We start from the raw sequence: 21,561 nt of genomic DNA on the forward strand, positions 1-21,561 counted from the left end.
GCACCATGAGGGAGCACACCAAATAGAATAACCCCTTCAGAGTCCCGGAAGACCGTTGGCATGACCTCATCGGCTACGGTGCGGCTTTGAACTTTCTCTTCTGAGTAGATGCGGTGTGGTGCCACTCTGTGGATTGCCTTATTGTTCCCGGTTCGACGTAATGAATCCACGTTTCATCGCTTGTGACGATGTTCGATGGAAAATTATCGCCATCAGCTAAGTAACGCGCAAGCAATTCCGCACAGATTGTCCTTCGTTGCTCTTTACTGTCTTCCACTAAGAGACGAGGAACCCAGTACACACTTTTGAGTACCTCAACTGGTGGACGAGTGTGCCAGCACTACCAACATGGACGTCCAGTCGAGCAGCGAGGTGTTTGATTGTGATCAGTTAATCACCTCGAATGAGGGTGTCCGCACGTTCAAACAATGCAGAAGTCACAGGTGCGTGCGGCCGGCTGACACCTGGGGCATCGGACAGATTTGGGCGATCTTGTTGTCATGACGACAGAAGCCTTGGCCGTGCGGTTATAGGCGCTACAGTCTGGAACCGAGCGACCGCTACGGTCGCAGGTTCGAATCCTGCCTCGGGCATGGATGTGTGTGATGTCCTTAGGTTAGTTAGGTTTAATTGGTTCTAAGTTCTAAGCGACTGATGACCTCACAAGTTAAGTCGCATAGTGCTCAGAGCCATTTGAACAATTTTTTTGACAGAAGCCTCGCCCACCGACTCGCCGTGCTTTTGTTCACGGCCAGTTCTGCAAGCGCCTATGAATATCAGCGAGACTCTGGCTTTCTGCGTGGAACGCGCCTCTGATACAGGCGCCATTTTGAAAGCTACGTATTGAGGCGTCGCCTATCGGAACTTCATGAAACTGTGGGGTCTGAAGCGGGAATATTCCAAAAATTCAGCATTTTTTTCCAACCGAAATAGGTCGAAGAAAAAATGTGTTGCATTACTTATTGAACGGACCTCACACGCCCTAGGTCTCTTAAGACTTTGTTACAGCAAAGCATATACGTACAGTGCCCTCCGCCACACACCGTTGGGTGGCTTGCGGAGTATAAATGTAGATGTAGATGTACCAGGTCAAAAGCATCCAGACACCTATTAGTGACATTAATACGAGGTGTGCCTACCCTTTGCCTTTATGGTGGCTTGAACTCTACTGGGGACTCTTTCAGTGCGGTGTCTGAATGTCTGTGGAGGAACTGCAGCCCATTCTCCCTCGAGATCTGAGACCAGCGAAGGTGGGAATGTTGGACGCTGGCGTCTGGGAAGAAGTCGACGTGTTAGCGCATCCCAAAGGTGTTCCACTAGAACTCTGGACAGACCAGTTCATCTCAGGAATGTTATTGTCCACAAACCATTGCCTCACAGGTGTTGCTTAATGGCAGTATGGGTTTACCGTTTTCTTCAGCGCAATAAGGGCACCATACCTAAACCACGAAAAATACCGTTTTAAGACCACTTCGTCTGTACTTCACTGTTAGCTGTACACGTGATGGCAGGTAACGTTCTCCTGGCATTCGCCAAAACCAAACCTATCGGATTGCCAAAGGGTCTTGTGTGATTCATCGTTCCAAGTCGTTCGCTTCCAGTCATTCACTACACAGTGGCGTCGCCCTTTACACGACCTCACACGTCAATTAGTACTGAGTACAGAAATGTGTGTCCTATGAGGGGGTACTCGAACATAGTACCCCATTATTTTTATCTCCCTGGGCGTAGTCACTGTGTTATACGGACTACTAGTAGCATTTTGAAACTCGCGAGTGATTCCTCCGCCGTATTTCATGCGATTTTGTACAACCACCCTCCGCAATGCTGCGCGGTTCCTCTCTGTCAGTTCATTAGGTCTGTCTGGACTTTGTTTGTACGTGGTTGTTCCTTCGCGTTTTCACTTCATAATCGCATCGCCAATAGTCGGCTTGGGCAGCTTTAGAACGGTTGAAATTCCCCGATGGTCTTGTTACTCAGGTGACATTCAAAGAATACTCCATGTTCGAAGCAACTGAGCTCTCGTGACCGATCCATTCTGCTTTAACTGTTTCTCTACTGACAGCACAACATCCCCTTTCTCCTTTTATACTGGCGGGCCCGCCTCTTGTGCGCTTTCTGGTCCGTTTCGTATTACGTAAGGATGTCCGAGTATTTTTCATCAGACAGTGTATCTACTGCAACCAGTGGTAATGTTTAGAAATTACAAATCTTACGTAAAACAGTGCACGACGTGTGAAATTCTCAGGAAAACATATACACACATCCAAAAAAAAGTTTTGCATCACCTCGGTTCCGAGAGTTCCGGGACCTGTACAGAAAATTGGAATAGAGGTCAACATAAACATCATTTCCGCCCTTTTTATTGCTCATGAAAACCACACATTGCATGTTGTACCACCACACAGCGAGACCCTCAGAGGTGGTGGTCCAGATTACTGTACACACCGGTACCTCCAATACCCAGCAGCATTTCCTCTTGCATTGATGCATGCCTATATTCGTCATGGCATACTATCCACAAGTTCATCAAGGTATTGTTGCTCCAGATTGTCCCACTCCTCAACGGCCATTCGGCGTAGATCCCTCAGAGCGGTGGGTGGGTCACATCATTCATAAACAGCTCTTTTCAATATATCCCGGGCATGTTCGATAGGGTTCATGTCTGGAGAACATGCTGGCCACTCTAGTTGAGCGATGTCGTTATCCTGAAGGAAGTAATTCACAAGATGTGCACGATGTGGGCGCGAATGCGTCCATGAAGACGAATGCCTCGCCAATATGCTGCCAATATGGTTGCACTATCGGTCGGAGAATGGCATTCACGTATCGTACAGCCGCTACAGCGCCTTCCATGACCACCAGCGGCGTATGTCGGCCCAACATAATGCCACCTCAAAACAGCATGGAACCTCCACCTCACTGCATTCGCTGTACAGAGTTTCTGAGGCGTTCAGCCTGACCGGGTTGCCTCCAAACACGTCTCCGACGATTGCCTGGTTGAAGACATATGCGACACTCATCGGTGAAGAGAACGTGATGCCAATCCTGAGCGGTCCATTCGGCATGTTGTTGGGCCCATCTGTACCGCGCTGCATGGTGTCGTGGTTGCAAAGATGGACCTCGCCATGGACGTCAGGAGTGAAGTTGCGCATCATGCAGCCTGTTGCGCACAGTTGTAACACGACGTCCTGTCGCTGCACGAAAAGCGTTATTCAACATGGTGGCGTTGCTGTCAGACTTCCTCCGAGCCATAATCCGTAGGTAGCGGTCATACACTGCAGTAGTAGCTCTTGGGCGCCTGAGCGAGGCATGTCATCGACAGTTCCTGTCTCTCTGTATCTCCTCCATGTCCAAACTTTGCATCGCTTTGGTTCATTCTGAGACGCCTGGACACTTCCCTTATTGAGAGCTCTTCCTGGCACATAGTACCAATGCGGACGCGATCGAACCGCGATATTGACCGTCTAGGCATGGTTGAACTACAGATAACACGAGCCATGTACCTCCTTCCTCGTAGAATGACTGGAACTGATCGGCTGTTGGACCCCTCCGTCTAAGAGGCGCTGCTCATGCACGGTTGTTTACATCTTTGGGAGGGTTTAGTGACATCTGTGAACAGTCAAAGGGACTGTGTCTGTGATACAAGATCCACAGTCAACGTCTATCTTCAAGAGTTCTGGGATCCGGAGTGATGCAAAACTTTTTTTTTGATGTGTTTGTTTATATGAAAGGAAACAGCCTGGTGAACAACACCGCTTTGTGAGACATTTACGAGTAACCTTTGCAACAGAATGTGTTATTTTTCACTTCACCTTCCAGCATTCTTAAAGAAATGCGCGCTAGAAGCAAATTAGTGAACGTCTGGTGGCGTAAGAAAAGATGATGTAATGTTATGCAACAAATGTTTGCTAGAAATGCAAAAAATAGAGCTTTAGCCTCGGGTTCGTTCTCACACAAACGAGTATATACTTTGTTGGCGATAATGCGCTATCGAACTGATAAGTTAGAGAGCAAGACGAGAATAACGCTTACGTACATAGCTGCTGATAATGACAAAAGTGAACATTCGAGTAGCACGACTCTTGAACACGGCCGCAACGGCTGGCGCACGGATGGCGGTAGAGCGCCTGACGGCTCGAACTGATTATAAATCGGAGACTCAGATTTGTCCCTATCATCTTAATTATGATGGGGAGAGAGCACAATGCCTGGTTACCTGAAGTGGCGATCACGATATGAACCGCTGGAACTATCGACTTCACTTGGTAGATTCTAAGTTTTTAAATTACAGTATGATGGAAATAAAAGAAAGGTTCAAGAGTGGAATTAAAATACAAGGTGAAAGGATATCAATGATACGATTCGCTGATGACATTGCTATCCTGAGTGAAAGTGAAGAAGAATTAAATGATCTGCTGAACGGAATGAACAGTCTAATGAGTGCCCGCATCTCGTGGTCGTCCGGTAGCGTTCTCGCTTCCCACGCCCGGGTTCCCGGGTTCGATTCCCGGCGGGGTCAGGGATTTTCTCTGCCTCGTGATGGCTGGGTGTTGTGTGCTGTCCTTAGGTTAGTTAGGTTTAAGTAGTTCTAAGTTCTAGGGAACTGATGACCATAGATGTTAAGTCCCATAGTGCTCAGAGCCATTTTTAGTCTAATGAGTACACAGTATGGTTTGAGAGTAAATCGGAGAAAGACGAAGGTAATGAGAAGTAGTAGAAATGAGAACAGCGAGAAACTTAACATCAGGATTGATGGTCACGAAGTCAATGAAGTTAAGGAATTCTGCTACCTAGGCAGTAAAATAACCAATGACGGACGGAGCAAGGAGGACATCAAACGCTATGGCAAAAAAGGCATTTCTGGCAAGTCTATTAATATCAAATACCGGCCTTAATTAGAGGAAGAAATTTCTGAGGATGTACGTCTGGAGTACAGCATTGTATGGTAGTGAAACATGGACTGTGGGAAAACCGGAACAGAAGAGAATCGAAGCATTTGAGATGTGGTGCTATAGACGAATGTTGAAAATTAGGTGGACTGATAAGGTAAGGAATGAGGAGGTTCTACGCAGAATCGGAGAGGAAAGGAATATGTGGAAAACACTGATAAGGAGAAGGGACAGGATGATAGGACATCTGCTAAGACATGAGGGAATGGCTTCCATGGTACTAGAGGGAGCTGTAGAGGGCAAAAACTGTAGAGGAAGACAGAGATTGGAATACGTCAAGTAAATAATTGAGGACGTAGGTTGCAAGTGCTACTCTGAGATGAAGAGGTTAGCACAGGAAAGGAATTCGTGGCGGGCCGCATCAAACCAGTCAGTAGACTGATGAAAAAAAAAAAAAAAAAAAGCTGCTAACAAAATACAGACCATAACATTAGTTTTATGCCGCTCACACATGCCATTATCACAGTGCATCATTACATAGCGTTCATTTACAGTGAGCTTCTTTCTTAACGTAAAAGCATTCATTTTTAATACAAGACAAAAGATGATATCGGTGCTGTGTTTCCATGAAGCAACCAATACTCGAACCACGTTTCCATGCCAGTGGTTACATACTTAATATTATTGGCATATGTTGTTGGTTGGTTGGTTGTTTCGGGGAAGTAGACCAGACAGCGAGGTCATCGGTCTCATCGGATTAGGGAAGGACGGGGAAGGAAGTCGGCCGTGCCCTTTGAAAGGAACCATCCCGGCATTTGCCTGGAGCGATTTAGGGAAATCACGGAAAACCTAAATCAGGATGGCCGGACGGGGGATTGAACCGTCGTCCTCCCGAATGCGAGTCCAGTGTCTAACCACTGCGCCACCTCGCTCGGTCATATGTTGTTGAAGCCTGATACGTTTATTATAAAATACACAGGTGCTACGTATATTTTAATCCTCATTATACTAGTGATGAAAGGTTATTATTTTCCCTTAGACCGTTAGATACTTACGATATTACGATGCCGGTACGTTCATATTTTATAATGTTACTTAAAATCCGTCTTGATTGCAATTTTTTTTATTCATATGACCGGTTTCGGTTCATTCAGAACCATCTTCAGATCTGATATTTCAGTTACAGGAGTAACCCGTCCAAATCCAGCAACTTTCACATGCTAAAAAAAAAAAAAAAAAAGAAATGCAATCAAGACTGATTTTAAGTAACATTATAAAATAATCACTGATTGCTGTTATCCCATAAGACATTATGTCTGTTTTTGCAACGTTCATATTTGTTAAGCTACTACGGAATTATCGAATACTTGACATCGATAGCTATACCATAGCTATCGAAATTTAGTTACTTGAGTATCGGAACGTCCCTGCCCCTAGTGTTAGTCAAGGTGACGCGTCTCAGGATGTTGCAGTAACTACAATCGACTGTCGCTAATTCGAACCTCAATGGACCGAGTTGCTCCATCGATCAAACTAATTAGAAGTCTCATGATAAAACCACGGTAATTCGAAGAAATCCTACGTGTTTTGGCGCAGTCGATAAACTGAAGTGGTTGTCATGAAAGACCGCCCCATAAACACATATAATCCGAAATCAGTGGCTTTGTAGCCCTCGGCAATCCGAATTGTTTCGTCAGTTTTCCAAATAATTATTTCGTGACACCCCATCTGTTTTCTCAATAGTACATAGGTTACTAGAGTACATAAATAGTTGAAAAAGATGACTTGAAAAGGTACAAATGTTTGACTTTCGCAGAAAAAAAGCAGGTTATTGACGCTGTGTAATGTGGTGTGAAAAAGAGGAGGATTTAGTGAAAACTTCAGGGATTCCGTCATCCAGACTGTCGACAGCCCTGAAGCATAACGATAGTATAAATACAAAACACACTACTGGCCATTAAAATTGCTACACCAAGAAGAATTGCAGATGATAAACGGGTATTCATTGGACAAATATATTATTCTAGAACTGACATGTGATTACATTTTCATACAATTTGGGTGCATAGATTCTGAGAAATCAGTACCCAGAACAACCACCTCTGGCCGTAATAACAGCCATGATACGCCTGGGCATTCAATCAAACAGAGCTTGGATGGCACACACAGGTACAGCTGCCCATGCAGCTTCAACACGATACCACAGTTCATCCAGAGTAGTGACTGGCATATTGTGACGAGGCAGTTGCTCGGCCACCATTGACCAGACGTTTTCAATCGGTGACAGATCTGGAGAATGTGTTGGCCAGGACAGCAGTCGGACATCTTCTGTATCCAGAAAGGCTCGTACAGGACCTGCAACATGCGGTCGTGCATTATTCTGCTGAAATGTAGGGTTTCGCAGGGATCGAATGAAGGGAAGAGCCACGGGTCGTAACACATCTGAAATGTAACGTCCACTGTTCAAAGTGCCGTCAATGCGAACAAGAGGTGACCGAGACGTGTAACCAATGGCACCTCACACCATGACGCCGGGTGATACGCCAGTATGGCGATGACGAATACACACTAATACACACTTCCAATGTGCGTTCACCGCGATGTCGCCAAACACGGATGCGAACATCATGATGCTATAAACAGAATCTGGATTCATCCGAAAAAATTACGTTTTGCCATTCGTGCTCTCAGGTTCGTCGTTGAGTACACCATCGCAGGAGCTCCTGTCTGTGATGCAGCGTCAAGGGTAACCGCAGCTATGGTCTCCGAGCTGATAGTCCATGCTGCTGCAAACGTGGTCTAACTGTTCATGCAGATGGTTGTCTTGCAAACGCCCCCATCTGTTGACTCCGGGATCGCGACGTGGCTGCACGATCCGTTACAGCCATGCGAATAAGATGCCTATCATCTCGACTGCTAGTGATACGAGGTCGTTGGGATCCAGCACGGCGTTCCATATTACCCTTCTGAACTCACCGATTCCATATTCTGCCTACAGTCATTGGATCTCGACCAACGCGAGCAGCAATGTCGTGATACGATAAACCGCAATCGCGACAGGCTACAATCCGACCTTTATCAAAGTCGGAAACGTGATGGTACGCATTTCTGCTCCTTACACGAGGTATCAGAACAACGTTTCACCAGGCAACGCCGGTCAACTGCTGTTTGTGTATGAGAAATCGGTTGGGAACTCTCCTCATGTCAGCACGTTGTAGGTGTCGCCACCGGCGCCAACCTTGTGTGAATGCTCTGAAAAGCTAATCATTTGCATATCACAGCATCTTTGTCCTGTCGGTTAAATTTCGCGTCTGTAGCACGTCATCTTCGTGGTGTAGTAATTTTAATGGGCAGTAGTGTAATTGAGTATGCAAAAGTAAGTTCTTTTAATTTGAGTTGTGGTGCACTGAACTACGTATGTTATTGAAACTGGAGTACCATTTTGTAACTTACATCATTTCTTCTACCTTTTTCCTGATTCCACCTCGGCAAGTGAAACTTTCGTTAAATCCAAGTCTCCATAGCTAGAACTTTTTCTTAGGTCTCTTGAACCTAGAATTGTATTTACGTTGAGAGTGACAGGGAGCGCCCGGGCACCTAGCTGCTGCTGTAAGGAGCAGGAGGCGTGTAGCCTTGGCAGTGGGGACTTCCAGCGTAGCCGTGGGCCGCACTCAGACCGCCGCCTACCCAGTTAGAGCGACCGGGTAGCGGCTGCTCCAAGGACGAAGCGGGCGCTGCGAGAAAGGCAGGTCCTGCCACGTCGCTATCCCGACAGCACTACGGATCGATCACTGTGAAAACGACTGAGCGCACGTTGGAAAAAGGAAGTTGAGCAACACAATAATAATTTGCGAATTACCGAAGTTCTGAAACTTCCTGGCAGATTAAAACTGTGTGCCGGGCCGAGACTCGAACTCGGGACCTTTGCCTTTCGCGGGCAAGTGCTCTACCAACTGAGCTACCCAAGCACGACTCACGCACCGTCTTCACAGCCTTACTTCTGCTAGTACCTCGTCTCCTACCTTCCAAACTTAACAGAAGGTCTCCTGCGAACCTTGCAGAACTTTCATATCAGCGCACACTCCGCTGCAGAGTTAAAATCTCATTCTGGAAACATTCCCCAGGCTGTTGCCAAGCCATGTCACCGCAATATCCTTTCTTTCAGGAGTGCTAGTGCTGCAAGGTTCGCAGGAGAGCTTCTGTTAAGTTTGGAAGGTAGGAGACGAGGTACTGGCAGAAGCAAGGCTGTGAGGACGGTGCGTGAGTCGTGCTTGGGTAGTTCAGTTGGTAGAGCACTTGCCCGCGAAAGGTAAAGGTCCCGAGTTCAAGTCTCGGGCCGGCACACAGTTTTAATCTGCCAGGAAGTTTCATATCAGCTCACACTCCGCTGCAGAGTGTAAATCTCATACCGAAGTTCTGTTTCACACGTGACGTCAGAGTCGTACAACGTCAGTGACTGAAACCCAACTTGACGAAAACTATAACAGTTAAACCGGAAAATCTTCTGGTAACGCAACTCTAAATTGATTGAACTTTCCACTTCTGGGCCTCGGCAGCTGCGCGGTCAGCACGGCGGATTCCTAAGCGAAGGACCCCGGGTTCGATTCTCGGCCAGGTTGGAGATTTTTCTCGACTCAGGAGCTGGGTGGTGAGTTGTCCTTACCTTTGTATCGTCGTAAGTGCCATCACATTATGGACATGGCTGAATGATCACAGCCCGGGAGCAAAGAAAAAAAAGAAAACAACTTTATCTCGGTAAGCCGTTACATCCTCCGAGTCTTTTTACAAATTCACAACAGTTAGTACCATATACCTGTACCCATCATTATCGATAGTTTCTGCTTTTGGTTTCACGGGAGATTACCTCGTTTCATGACGAAATTTTTCCGGTTAGGTGCCATCTTAGAGCAACTGTGTCCCTGCTGCAGTATTCTTGCTTCGTCGGATGGAAATGAGACATTCGTCTTTCGTTTTTCTCGACGCCATACAAGAAGGGCGCAGTGTACATATTTGGAGGTGCTACCGCGCATTATTCTGAACTGTAACTTTAACCCTAAATAAATAGCTGAGTTCTTAATAAAAGTACCGTCTTCCGCATTCTTTATTTGTATTACTCAAACTGAAAACGTTCCCAGCTTTTAGTTTCAAATGGCTCTGAGCACTATGCGACTTAACTTCTGAGGTCATCAGTCGCCTAGAACTTAGAACTACTTAAACCTAACTAACCTAAGGACATCACACACATCCATGCCCGAGGCAGGATTCGAACCTACGACCGTAGCGGTCGCGTGGTTCCAGACTGTAGCGCCTACAACCGCTCTGCCACCACGGCCGGCCCCCGCCTATTTCATTGTTGTGGAAAATTTTATAGATGCGTGTCTAGCATTTGTTGATGATGTCGCCACTTTCCTGGAGCAAAGCAAACATAAGCTGCCGACGCCGTTTCAAAGTAAGAACAAATATTATAGTCTCAAATATCGGCAAGGAAGGTACAGATATACTTTTCGACAAGTAAAATAAGGTAAAAGAAATAGAGATATTACACTTGCAAGGTCTAGCCTTACCTAACACCTGTGACAATTTTTGTTAGTAGCAAAATATTGAATAATTATCGTGTGTTTTCGACCTATTTGCTACTCAATTACGCACCGCCCGTCCAAAAAATCCGAGGCGGATTTTATTCCCGGCAGCGCCGTAGCTACTGTGGCACCTTGAACTAACAACTGTAGGCAATAGCTGTATATTTGACAACACCGATGTGACCAGGCAATGTTTAGTAGTGGAGATACTGCCGTAGTGTGTCAGTATTGTGTCGCAAGTCGCACTGGAGCAATACCTCTAAATTAAATCAATTGCTCAAGACATTTTCTAAAATGTCTTGAGGCTTTGTAGAAATGTAGAAAACACGAAGCATTAAAAACAGCACCTTAATTTTTCTATATTTTTTATGAATCCAATCTCGAGACTTTTTTGGACTGACGGGATTTGTTAATTACTCAACGAATATTGAATAACGTTTTCTGCAATCGAGTGACCGCTCTTTGTTTGCTTTTACCACCCCCGCCCCTTTCCCCGTTACAAAAAATGGCTTAAATGGCTCTAAGCACTATGGGACTTAACATCTGGGGTCATCAGTCCCCTAGAACCTAGAACTACTTAAACCTAACTAACCTAAGGACATCACACACATCCATGCCCGAGGCAGGATTCGAACCTGCGACCGTAGCGGTCACGTGGTTCCAGACTGAAGCGCCTAGAACCGCTTGGCCACACCGGCCTCCCCCGTTACACATGAGTCTGACTGCTAAGGTGATATATTACAGCATCTCCTTATATCAACCTTCATGCACCTCATCTTCGTTAGTTGATGTCTTCACAGTTTACTAGAACTTCACTGACTGTCCCTTTCCGTACTTTTCTGATTCTTTTCCTTCAGCATTTGTTACTCTTCGTCTTTCTTTACATTTTAGTTTTGTTTCTGTACACTCTGTTCGCGTACTTTAGCCTCATACCATTCCCCTGTCAGGTACTTGGTTTTATGTGTTTTCCCTGGTCACATGAGAATAATTCCGGGATGGTTTCTTCAGGAAGGCGACGTCAGGTTTCTATCCCCAATCAAAAACATGCTCCGTCTCTTACGTTCCTGACTTCGACGTGGTGCAAAACTCTTAACATCATTCTTCTCACCGTGTTCGCGATTACAGCATGAATATGGGAATCCATAAATTGCCCTAATATTGATCCTTGAAAAGATATTATTACATGTTGTGAACAAGTAATTTTCATCTCAGTAATTACTCTGAAATAGCAGAGCCATCGTCAAAGCATCAAGTAGTGTCGAGTGTAAATCGTAAACCGTATATGCAGCCACTGAAATGAGAAGACGTTTCCGGGAGGCGCTATAAATAAATCTGCTAGTGTCCTTTTGCAAAAGATCGATTCCTCAACACCATTCTGTCTCTAGCACGAGTCAGTAACAAGATTTTTGGCTCACTTTCGGCAGCAGCTTTTATCTGTATTTTGATGAAGTGCACTTGGAATAAGACTGTACATTCCCCGCTTCCGTGAGTACTGTCACCGGTAAAAAAGTATCTCCTGTGTGATAGAGGAGTGGAGGGGAAGACGCCTTTAGAAAACGATTCCGAGGAGGAATCTGAATAACAGCTTTCATGTGCAAGAGAACAAGGCAATAAAGAAGTAGAAGATGCTGCAAGAAAATTGCAAGCGAGAAAAACATTGACACTGTCAGTTGGAATTTAGACACATGTTGACGGCAACACTCTATTCACAGCCGGGCGAGAGGTGTTGTGCGGTAGGTACTTTTCCTCTGACGGCGTTCCGTTAGAAGGAATTGGGAAAGGGAATGGAGAAAATCCCCAGCCTGCAAACAGCTCGCTCAGACTTGGCAGTCAGCAAACACCGCTTATCGCTCGCTGCCGTCTGCAGATAGTGGAAAGCTGGAACAGCTCTGTTATTGATTTCTGTGCCATCAGAAAAGCCTGACTGAGGCGAGACGTCGCCTGCACCCGACTTACCAAGCTGTTTTGCCCGTAGTCGTACGAAACTCGTAAGTCCTCCTGTCTGAGTTTCAATGCAGGTTGCAGTGCGCTCAGACAGCGTCCACACTAATGTTACGTCTGATCCTCAAAAAAGAAACAGTTCTTCTCGAAAGACTTGGAAGGAACTGCCACGATTTACGTCCTCGTTGAACAACCTTGCCACCATCCATAACGCCAAAAGGGGTAACAGGCTTAGAAGTACCACATGCTGCTCCTGTACAATGTGCGTTTCCGAGAAATCTGTTTTCAGAGTTTTATGAACCTGTTTAATGCTATTCTAGAGCGCCGTGGCGTTACCGCAACCTGTTAAGACAGTAAACTAAAAGGGCCACCGTGTTACTTTCGAGTATCATTTTTTTAATCTTCCACCGATGACTTTTCAATCGCTACTGAATATCTGGGTTGCGGCTTCATTTCAGAAACACAGTTAAACGTAAATTTGCAGTGTACGGTAATGAAGGAGCATCCAGAATGCTTATGAACTGTCGACTAGCAAATCGATCATAGCAGGAAGAAAGCAGGCATCACCGACCTATTCCTCGTACAGGGGACACAGCAGCCTTCTATTAATGGACCAAATTCCAAAAGCGTTACAAACACAGTGTAGAAGTATAGCTAGTATGACTTCACTATGGTATGTGCATGAATATATCAAAGAAAATGTGCATTTCATCACGAATCCTTATCATACCTCTACTACATATCACCAGGAATGTACCACTGTTAACTTTAGTATTATAATAAGTGAAAAAACACCGTCTGGCTGAAAGTTTTCTTTATTAGCAAGTGCCGGTATCGATCTGCCCAGCAGATCATCTTCAGGTCTAATTTGGAAAAGGGAATGGGGCTGATAAAAAGGACAGAAACGCGTAGCATTACAAACCAAAACCGTCAAATGCAGTACAAATAAAATCAGAACAACATGAAAGTTACACATACGTGGCACGGCAAGGTACAGTTTGTCAACAGTGGTATGAATGGCAAACAATCAGCTTAAAAATACAAAAGGTTTAGTGGGGGAAAAATTGCATAGTTAGTTAAGTGACATGTGCACGCTCATAGGTTAGCACACTGATACAGAGCAAAGAAATTCTTCCACCATAAGAAAAACAATTAATAACATTAACGAACATGTTAACCTAACACTTTTCAATATGTATGATGTGTTACAAAGTAAAAGATAAAAAACGAATGTAGGAAAAGGTCGACAGTAAACTATACACCGTACGTTTTCCTTCTAGTTCATACATTTCGTAATACAATCCGAAATTAACAAACATATATAATTAAAATTTTAAGAACTTGCTTTCATTTATTAAATAAAAACAAGAATAAAAGTACAGACACGGAGAACTCTTATTGTAAGAAACAACTGGGAGAAAGAAAGAATTTGGTTATGTGTGGGTTTCATGATATTTTGATGTTATTTGTGCTACCTTTGATGGTTTTGCTTTTTGACGTTATACTTTTGCAATTTTTTTATTGTCATTCTCTTTTCCTTTAGCAGATTAGACCCGAAGACGAGCTGCACGATAGCTCAAAACCATTAAACGCTAATAAAAAAAACTGTGACTCAGATAGTGTTTTTTCGTTTATTATGACAACCGAGATTAACGATCATAAAATGTGGCGTCAGTTATTGTCCCTTTCCGCAGGAACTTGATCCGTTGTAGCAATACATGTGTTTGGTGGAAGACTATAAAAAGCTCTCGTGTGGTATTCAACAGGCTCTTGAATCTCTGAAGATCCATCCATTTCTCGAACACACTTTATAACGCATTGTACTGAGTCAGCATTTATTACATCCAAGTATGTACTACAGTCGTGCGAACGATGAGCAAAATCGGTGGTGTGTTGGGTGCATGCCTCCCCTGTCAGTAAGATTATGCCGAAAGTTTCGAACTGGGTCTCGATAACAGTGCACAAACACGCCATTGTGAACTGTTTGCGAGTATCTCTCCCACCATTGGAACGCAAATAGCGGGGAAGAAAATTCTCCCACCGCCGGTATTCGAACTAGCTGCTACCACTAAAAGTGCTACCAAAATTTATAGACCTCAACGATGTAGGTACTCTGCCTCCGTAGCTGAAGAGTCAGTGCTGCTGAGTGCCATGAATGGGAGCCGGGTTCGATTCCGGGTACCTCCGGGAAATTTTTCTCTATGGAAAGACTGGTACGCAGTGCACTGAGTCTCCTGAGGCGAACTGAAGAGCTGTTCGACCGAACAGTAGCGATTCCAAGGTCGAGAAAACCGTCAACGAACAGGAGAACGGTGCTGATCACATGACGCTCCATACCGCATCCGATGACGCCACTTGCGGAAGATGACACGGAAGTCGGTAGGGTCAGAACACAGAACTTTTCTTTTATTTAGTCTTGTAGGTTGCTACTGTTGGGCAAGATCCCTTAACATCTATTATTGGATCAATCTGACGCGAGGAAAACTCAATAGATCTAGACTAGTAATGGGAGGTGAGTACCAAAGGTGCAAGTGTCACTCCAGAGAGACGCTGTGTTATTGGTCTTGAAAGATGGACGCCACGCCTAAATGGTTGTCATTATGTGGTGTGGCTAGGTGAATTAGATGATGAACTATCAGAATGCTAACACGAAGGATAGGATGTTAAGATTTTCCAGCTGCAAAATATGACTCCCGCCCGATACCCTTCACTGCGGGATTAATAACTACTTGAGAGAGGTCGGACAAAAGTAAGAGAGCTCCTACTACGATGCGATACCCAGTCAAACATTGAAGTGTTAAAATCAGTATTGATGTTGCTTAATTTTTGGGACGCGACACGAAGAGACATTGGCGATACAGTATTTCGCGATGTAATCTGCAGGCAGTTGGTAGATACTGGTGGACTGATACCTGAGCGGCCGCTGCTCATCAATCAGAGAGGGTTTTATCTTTAATCACGATAACGCCAACTGTCACGCTGTGTCACGCTGACTACGTGTGTTCGGCAAATATTGCGCGAGTATACTGTTTTACCGTGCATCCCCGGTTCCCTTGACACTGCAGTATTGCATTATCATTTTTGAGACCCTTAACGAGAGAAGTTCTGCAGTTTCTGGAATAAATTACGCTATCACTCTGACGCTAATTCAATGCCACAATCCGCTCGGATAGATCCTTCCCGATTTCTATGTCGCGTAAGAAAAAGTGGCGGAGTGATGCACGCACTTAATGAGTACAGTGCACCGCCAACTATGATACTGCCCACAAATTATAATAGTAAAAACAACACTAGTCAATAATGATAACTGATCATTCCAGTCAACGTATACACGGTATGATGTGGCATAACTAAAACGTGGGCACATAGTTCCCTGCAGATAGATTATATTGGAAATCAGAACGTGTCTGAAATTAGCAAAATAAATATATCGTTTTGATATAGTACAATCAACGTCAGTAGAGTATTAAGAGTACTACCATTCACGCTAAGGAAGTGTTGTGCGATGGTAACTATAAGGTCACTGAATACCATTCTAGATGCAAAGTCCTTCACTGCAGAGACGTAAAACACTTCATAGTGCAGGAGAAGTCCAGGGATCAAGAATGCGAACAGAAACTCTCTTTTTGATTGGACGTAAGACATGGTCTATGAGATTTCGACTGGGTGACACATAACGGTGTACTGAACTAGTTGCCGTTGCAGTCCACAGGATTACTCACCTGTCCTCGAGACCTCCCGCCTTCTACGTTGAAATCGTTGCCTACCGGCAGACATATGCATGTACTGCACATAAGCACCGAGGCCATGCCTTGTACAGTGAGAGTTCCAAGCTGAAAGACACGCAAATGTGTGCCACAGTCTAAGGATACACCACTTACAATTTCAATGACTGTTCATGGTAATTACACCTATTTGCCACTTAAAAGAAAACACAGAAGTGGATAATACCGCAATTCCAGTGTTTGCATCAAGTTAATTCGAGTGATTATCAGCAAATATCGGAGTTCTGTTTGCGTCGCCGTCCTCGACTAAGCGTTCCGTGGTTAGAACTGCCGCCATAATCCAAGAACAGTAAAGTAGCGAATTTTCAATATTCTGCCCAGCTATGAATATGATGTGCTTCTGCTTATTCGTGTTCTCCATCAGATTTCATATTTTAGATGATACACTGAAGGAGGGAAGGACGCGATGAGAACGAGGTCATTAGGTGATTCACACCCCCACCTGTCTTATCACATTCTTGTTGTACCAGCTGCCACTTTACTCTCAAAAGTCCACTTTCTTCTCAACAAACGATGGAGGCAGCTTGCAGCGCCGATTTTGGGTATGTCCTGCTTTTCAGCAACGCTACTTTGGTAAAAACATACTCAGCCTCTGTGGAAACTTTTTTTTTCACCCGTTATTACTATATAGCGATTTTTTTTTCCTTTCTCAATGCGGTGGGAAAAAGTGTACTACAACATTGCGGCCTGAAAGCTGCACGTAGCTCTGTGAACAATACAGGGTAATTCAAAAAGAATACCACAACTTTAAAAATTTGTATTTAATGAAAGAAACATAATATAACCTTCTGTTATACATCATTACAAAGAGTATTTAAAAAGTTTTTTTTTCACTCAAAAACAAGTTCAGAGATGTTCAATATGGCCCCCTCCAGACACTCGAGCAATATCAACCCGATACTCCAACTCGTTCCACACTCTCTGTAGCATATCAGGCGTAACAGTTTGGATACCTGCTGTTATTTCTTGTTTCAAATCATCAATGGTGGCTGGGAGAGGTGGCCGAAACACCATATCCTTAACATACCCCCATAAGAAAAAATCGCAGGGGGTAAGATCAGGGCTTCTTGGAGGCCAGTGATGAAGTGCTCTGTTCTCGGCCGTCCAGAACTTTTCCCTTTGCACAAACACACATTCTCTGTAAACTGTTTATACCAACGTTTAATACACCACCTATCAGGAGGTTTAACACCATACTTCGTTCGAAATTCACGCTGAACAACTGTCGTCGATTCACTTCTGCCGTACTCAATAACACAAAAAGGTTTCTGTTGAGCGGTCGCCATCTTAGCATCAACTGACGCTGACGCCTAGTCAACAGCGCCTCAAGCGAACAAATGTACAACTAAATGAAACTTTATAGCTCCCTTAATTCGCCGACAGATAGCGCTTAGCTCTGCCTTTTGTCGTTGCAGAGTTTTAAATTCCTAAAGTTGTGGTATTCTTTTTGAATCACCCTGTATAATGCATTGCACTGTGAAACCGAATCACATCACGCCCCCCAGAGAGTTGCTCGACTCGATGCTAGCAGGTTCAAATCCTCTTGGTGAAGAAATTTTCGCCATTTGAACTTGGTAGGCAAGAGGAGGAAAGATGACCAGAATTGGCTACAATTTCCTGGATTAAACTCCATATCTCATGAGATGATGGTAGGTGATGGTGATCCGTTAGTTACATGGGGACGTTAAACCTGGCAGTCTCTGGTGCCATTCGAGACAAGTACGCTATGCGCTGACACAGAGTTTCATTCTCTCCCTGCGCTCGTCATACAACACAAACATGACAACGCAGTACACACACACACACACACACACACACACACACACATTATACTCATTATACTCGTACGCACACTACGTGAAAAGAAGCCGTTGTACGCGAAGGGAGAAAGCATTTCCAACTATGTCGTTAAACCAACGATGCGGTTGTCTACTGGGAAACAGTGCCATACAACTCTTCCTCACTTTTCCCGTAAGTGGGATTATGCGCTCAGACCAATGTTTTTCAACTGGAGTTACTGTGAACAACCCAGTGATAGAAACGAGGATAAAAACTATTCCCCTTTTTTTACTATCTGAAAATGGCTACATTTATCGCGTTGTGCATTAAATACACTAGTGTGCAAAACTTAGGGACGAAAGTAACCGTCGCGTGATGTGTCCCGTGCCAAGTTATATAGCTTGGAAGATGCGTAGAATGAGATTGTACAGCACAGAAAGTAACTGAAAAGAATACGCACTGAGACAAACACAAATGACACTTTTATTCAAAGATAATAATTACACTGAAATCATCGCGATTTATGATGGTGCAGCATCCTTGAGCTAAGGTGGTTCCACATCTGTTGAATAGAGAAGCTGCCTCATGTTCACATGATATACGAGTGTGAGTCAAATGAAAACCTTAAATTTGTAATAACAAATCGAAATTTCGCGCCGTTATCCTGTAAGTTGGTAAGCGTGCAACAAACAGCGTTTAGAATGGCCTGTAGGTGGCAGCATAGTGCAGATGCACACAAGCCTTCGTAGTATCAGTATAAAGATGGCCGCTCGCTTGCGACCTGCACCAGCGAAGAACAGCGTTCTCTTATTCGGTTTTTGCGTAGTGAAGATGTGAGACCTATTGAAATTCATCGACGAATGAAGGTTCAGTACGGTGATGCATGTTTGTCACAGCAGCAAGTCTATGAATGGAGTAGGAAGTTCGCAAATGGTGTGACTTCAGTGGAAGATGTTCCTCGTCCAGGTCAGGCACAACGAGTTGTGACTGCACAGAACATTGCAGCAGTTGAAGCCATAGTGAAGGAAAACAGCCGAGTGACACTGAATGACACTGCAACATGTTTACAGATTAGTCACGGGTCACCACACCACATTGTGCATGATGTGATCCAGTTTCACAAAGTGTGTGCAAGATGGGTGCCACGGCAGCTGACTCCTGAAATGAGAGAACGACGTGTTGATGCTTGTGATGAACTTCTTCGCCGCTTAGAACGAGAAGGTGATGGCTTCCTTGCAAGAATCGTTACTGGGGACGAAACCTGGGTTCACTTCCACCAACCGGAAAAGAAGAGAGCGAGCAAGTAATGGCGCCATTCCTCATCACCAAAACCAAAGAAGTTTCGAACAGAACCGTCAGCAGGGAAGGTTATGCTGACTCTCTTTTGGGACGAAAAAGGCGTCATTTTGGAGCATTACATGCCTAAAGGGACAACTGTCACCAGTGCATCATTCACAGATCTCCTAAAAAATCATCTGTGCCTGCAATCAAATCAAAGCGACGTGGGTTGCTTTCAGCAGGTGTCCTTTCGCAACATGACAATGCAAGGCCACACACTGCCCGTACAACAGTTGCAACAATCACAGACCTGCATTTTGAGAGCCGGCCGCGGTGGTCTAGCGGTTCTGGCGCTGCAGTCCGGATCCGCGGGACTCCTACGGTCGCAGGTTCGAATCCTGCCTCGGGCATGGGTGTGTGTGGTGTCCTTAAGTTAGTTAGGTTTAAGTAGTTCTAAGTTATAGGGGACTTATGACCTAAGATGTTGAGTCCCATAGTGCTCAGAGCCATTTGAACCATTTTTTTGCATTTTGAGTGTCTTCCTCATCCGCCATACTCACCAGACCTTGCCCCAAGTGATTTCCATATGTTTGGACCACTCAAAGACGCAATGGGAGGAAAGAAGTTCCGTTCTGATGAAGAGGTACGCCACGCGGTGCATGAGTGGTTGCGCTGACTACCGAAAGAATTTTTTTCTAAAGGAATTTATGCACTTTGTAAGCGTTGGGGGACTTGCATTGATCGTAGGGGAGATTATGTTGAAAAGTGATACAGCTTTGTACCACTTCTGTACAATTAATAATACAGGGTGATTCAAAAAGAATACCACAACTTTAAAAATGTGTATTGAATGAAAGAAACATAATATAACCTTCTGTTATACATCATTACAAAGAGTATTTAAAAAGGTTTTTTTTCACTCAAAAACAAGTTCAGAGATGTTCAATATGGCCCCCTCCAGACACTCGAGCAATATCAACCCGATACTCCAACTCGTTCCACACTCTCTATAGCATATCAGGCGTAACAGTTTGGATAGCTGCTGTTATTTCTCGTTTCAAATCATCAATGGTGGGTGGGAGAGGTGGCCGAAACACCATATCCTTAACATACCCCCATAAGAAAAAATCGCAGGGGTAAGATCAGGGCTTCTTGGAGGCCAGTGATGAAGTGCTCTGTTCTCGGCCGTCCAGAACTTTTCCCTTTGCACAAACACCCATTCTCTGTAAACTGTTTATACCAACGTTTAATACACAACCTATCAGGAGGTTTAACACCATACTTCGTTCGAAATGCACGCTGAACAACTGTCGTCGATGCACTTCTGCCGTACTCATTAACACAAAAAGCTTTCTGTTGAGCGGTCGCCATCTTTGCATCAACTGACGCTGACGCCTAGTCAACAGCGCCTCAAGCGAACAAATGTACAACTAAATGAAACTTTATAGCTCCCTTAATTCGCCGACAGATAGTGCTTAGCTCTGCCTTTTGTCGTTGCAGAGTTTTAAATTCCTAAAGTTGTGGTATTCTTTTTGAATCACCCTGTATTTAAAAAAATATTTTAGGCTTTCATTGGACTCACCCTCGTACTTCCTGATCAACTGTACACTAATTGCCGCATTATGCGTCTGAAGATGAAGCCTTTCGCTTCCGCCGTGAGAAGCTTAACAGCTGCCGTGACGACGTTCCCACCTCTCCCATTCCTATGGAAGCTACAAGGTATAGCAATCTAAAATCCTCGTGCATTTGAAATAAGGAAACCGCATCGGGTCGCGCACCATTCCTTTTGTTTGGCTGCGCATACTACGTGATCCCTTCGCTGTCTTCCTGCATCGCCACGGCCGGAGAACGGCGCACCTGGCGATTGCCGGAAGGCTAAACTTGCGCCACCGTGCCTGCGTCATCAGAGAGAAAGTCTGTGAGTCAGACTGGAGCGCCCATGGCGGACCCAGCCACCTACTGTATATGGCGTCACAGGGACGTGGTAGCTGGGCTGCGAAATACACCGCCCCTCGGCGGACGCTCTGCACAGATTCGTAGAACTGTTTCGCTTTCGTCCCCGAGTCTCCTTCGGCGTTGCGAAGCGGTAACTGGCACTTTCTCTCCGACTCCGGGGTTTCTGGTAATGGGCCTCTGGTGAAATGCATATTCCGCAAGTGAAAGTTGTGAAGGACAAGAAAGGGCCTATTGGAATGGCTGTCGCCGTACTGGGCACGAGCTATTATTACCGCTGGCCGGCTGGCAACCCTCTGCGCAGTATACGGGTACGAAAGTCGAACAAATCTTAGGCAGTGTAACGATACTATG

At 44.9% G+C, this 21,561-nt stretch overlaps 1 protein-coding gene and 1 non-coding gene across 2 annotated transcripts in view; one reads left to right on the plus strand and one right to left on the minus strand.

Moving 5' to 3' along the window:
* Positions 1 to 21,561, plus strand: part of LOC126177086 (DNA-binding protein D-ETS-4) — a 163,142-nt gene that overhangs the window by 22,515 nt on the left and 119,066 nt on the right. The gene's annotated exons all lie outside the window — the stretch shown is intronic.
* On the minus strand, positions 8,787 to 8,861 carry Trnas-cga (transfer RNA serine (anticodon CGA)). Its single transcript has one exon. It is a non-coding gene; the product is annotated as a tRNA-Ser (tRNA).

Source organism: Schistocerca cancellata, chromosome 3, assembly GCF_023864275.1.
Source record: "Schistocerca cancellata isolate TAMUIC-IGC-003103 chromosome 3, iqSchCanc2.1, whole genome shotgun sequence".
NCBI classification, from domain to species: Eukaryota; Metazoa; Arthropoda; class Insecta; order Orthoptera; family Acrididae; genus Schistocerca; species Schistocerca cancellata.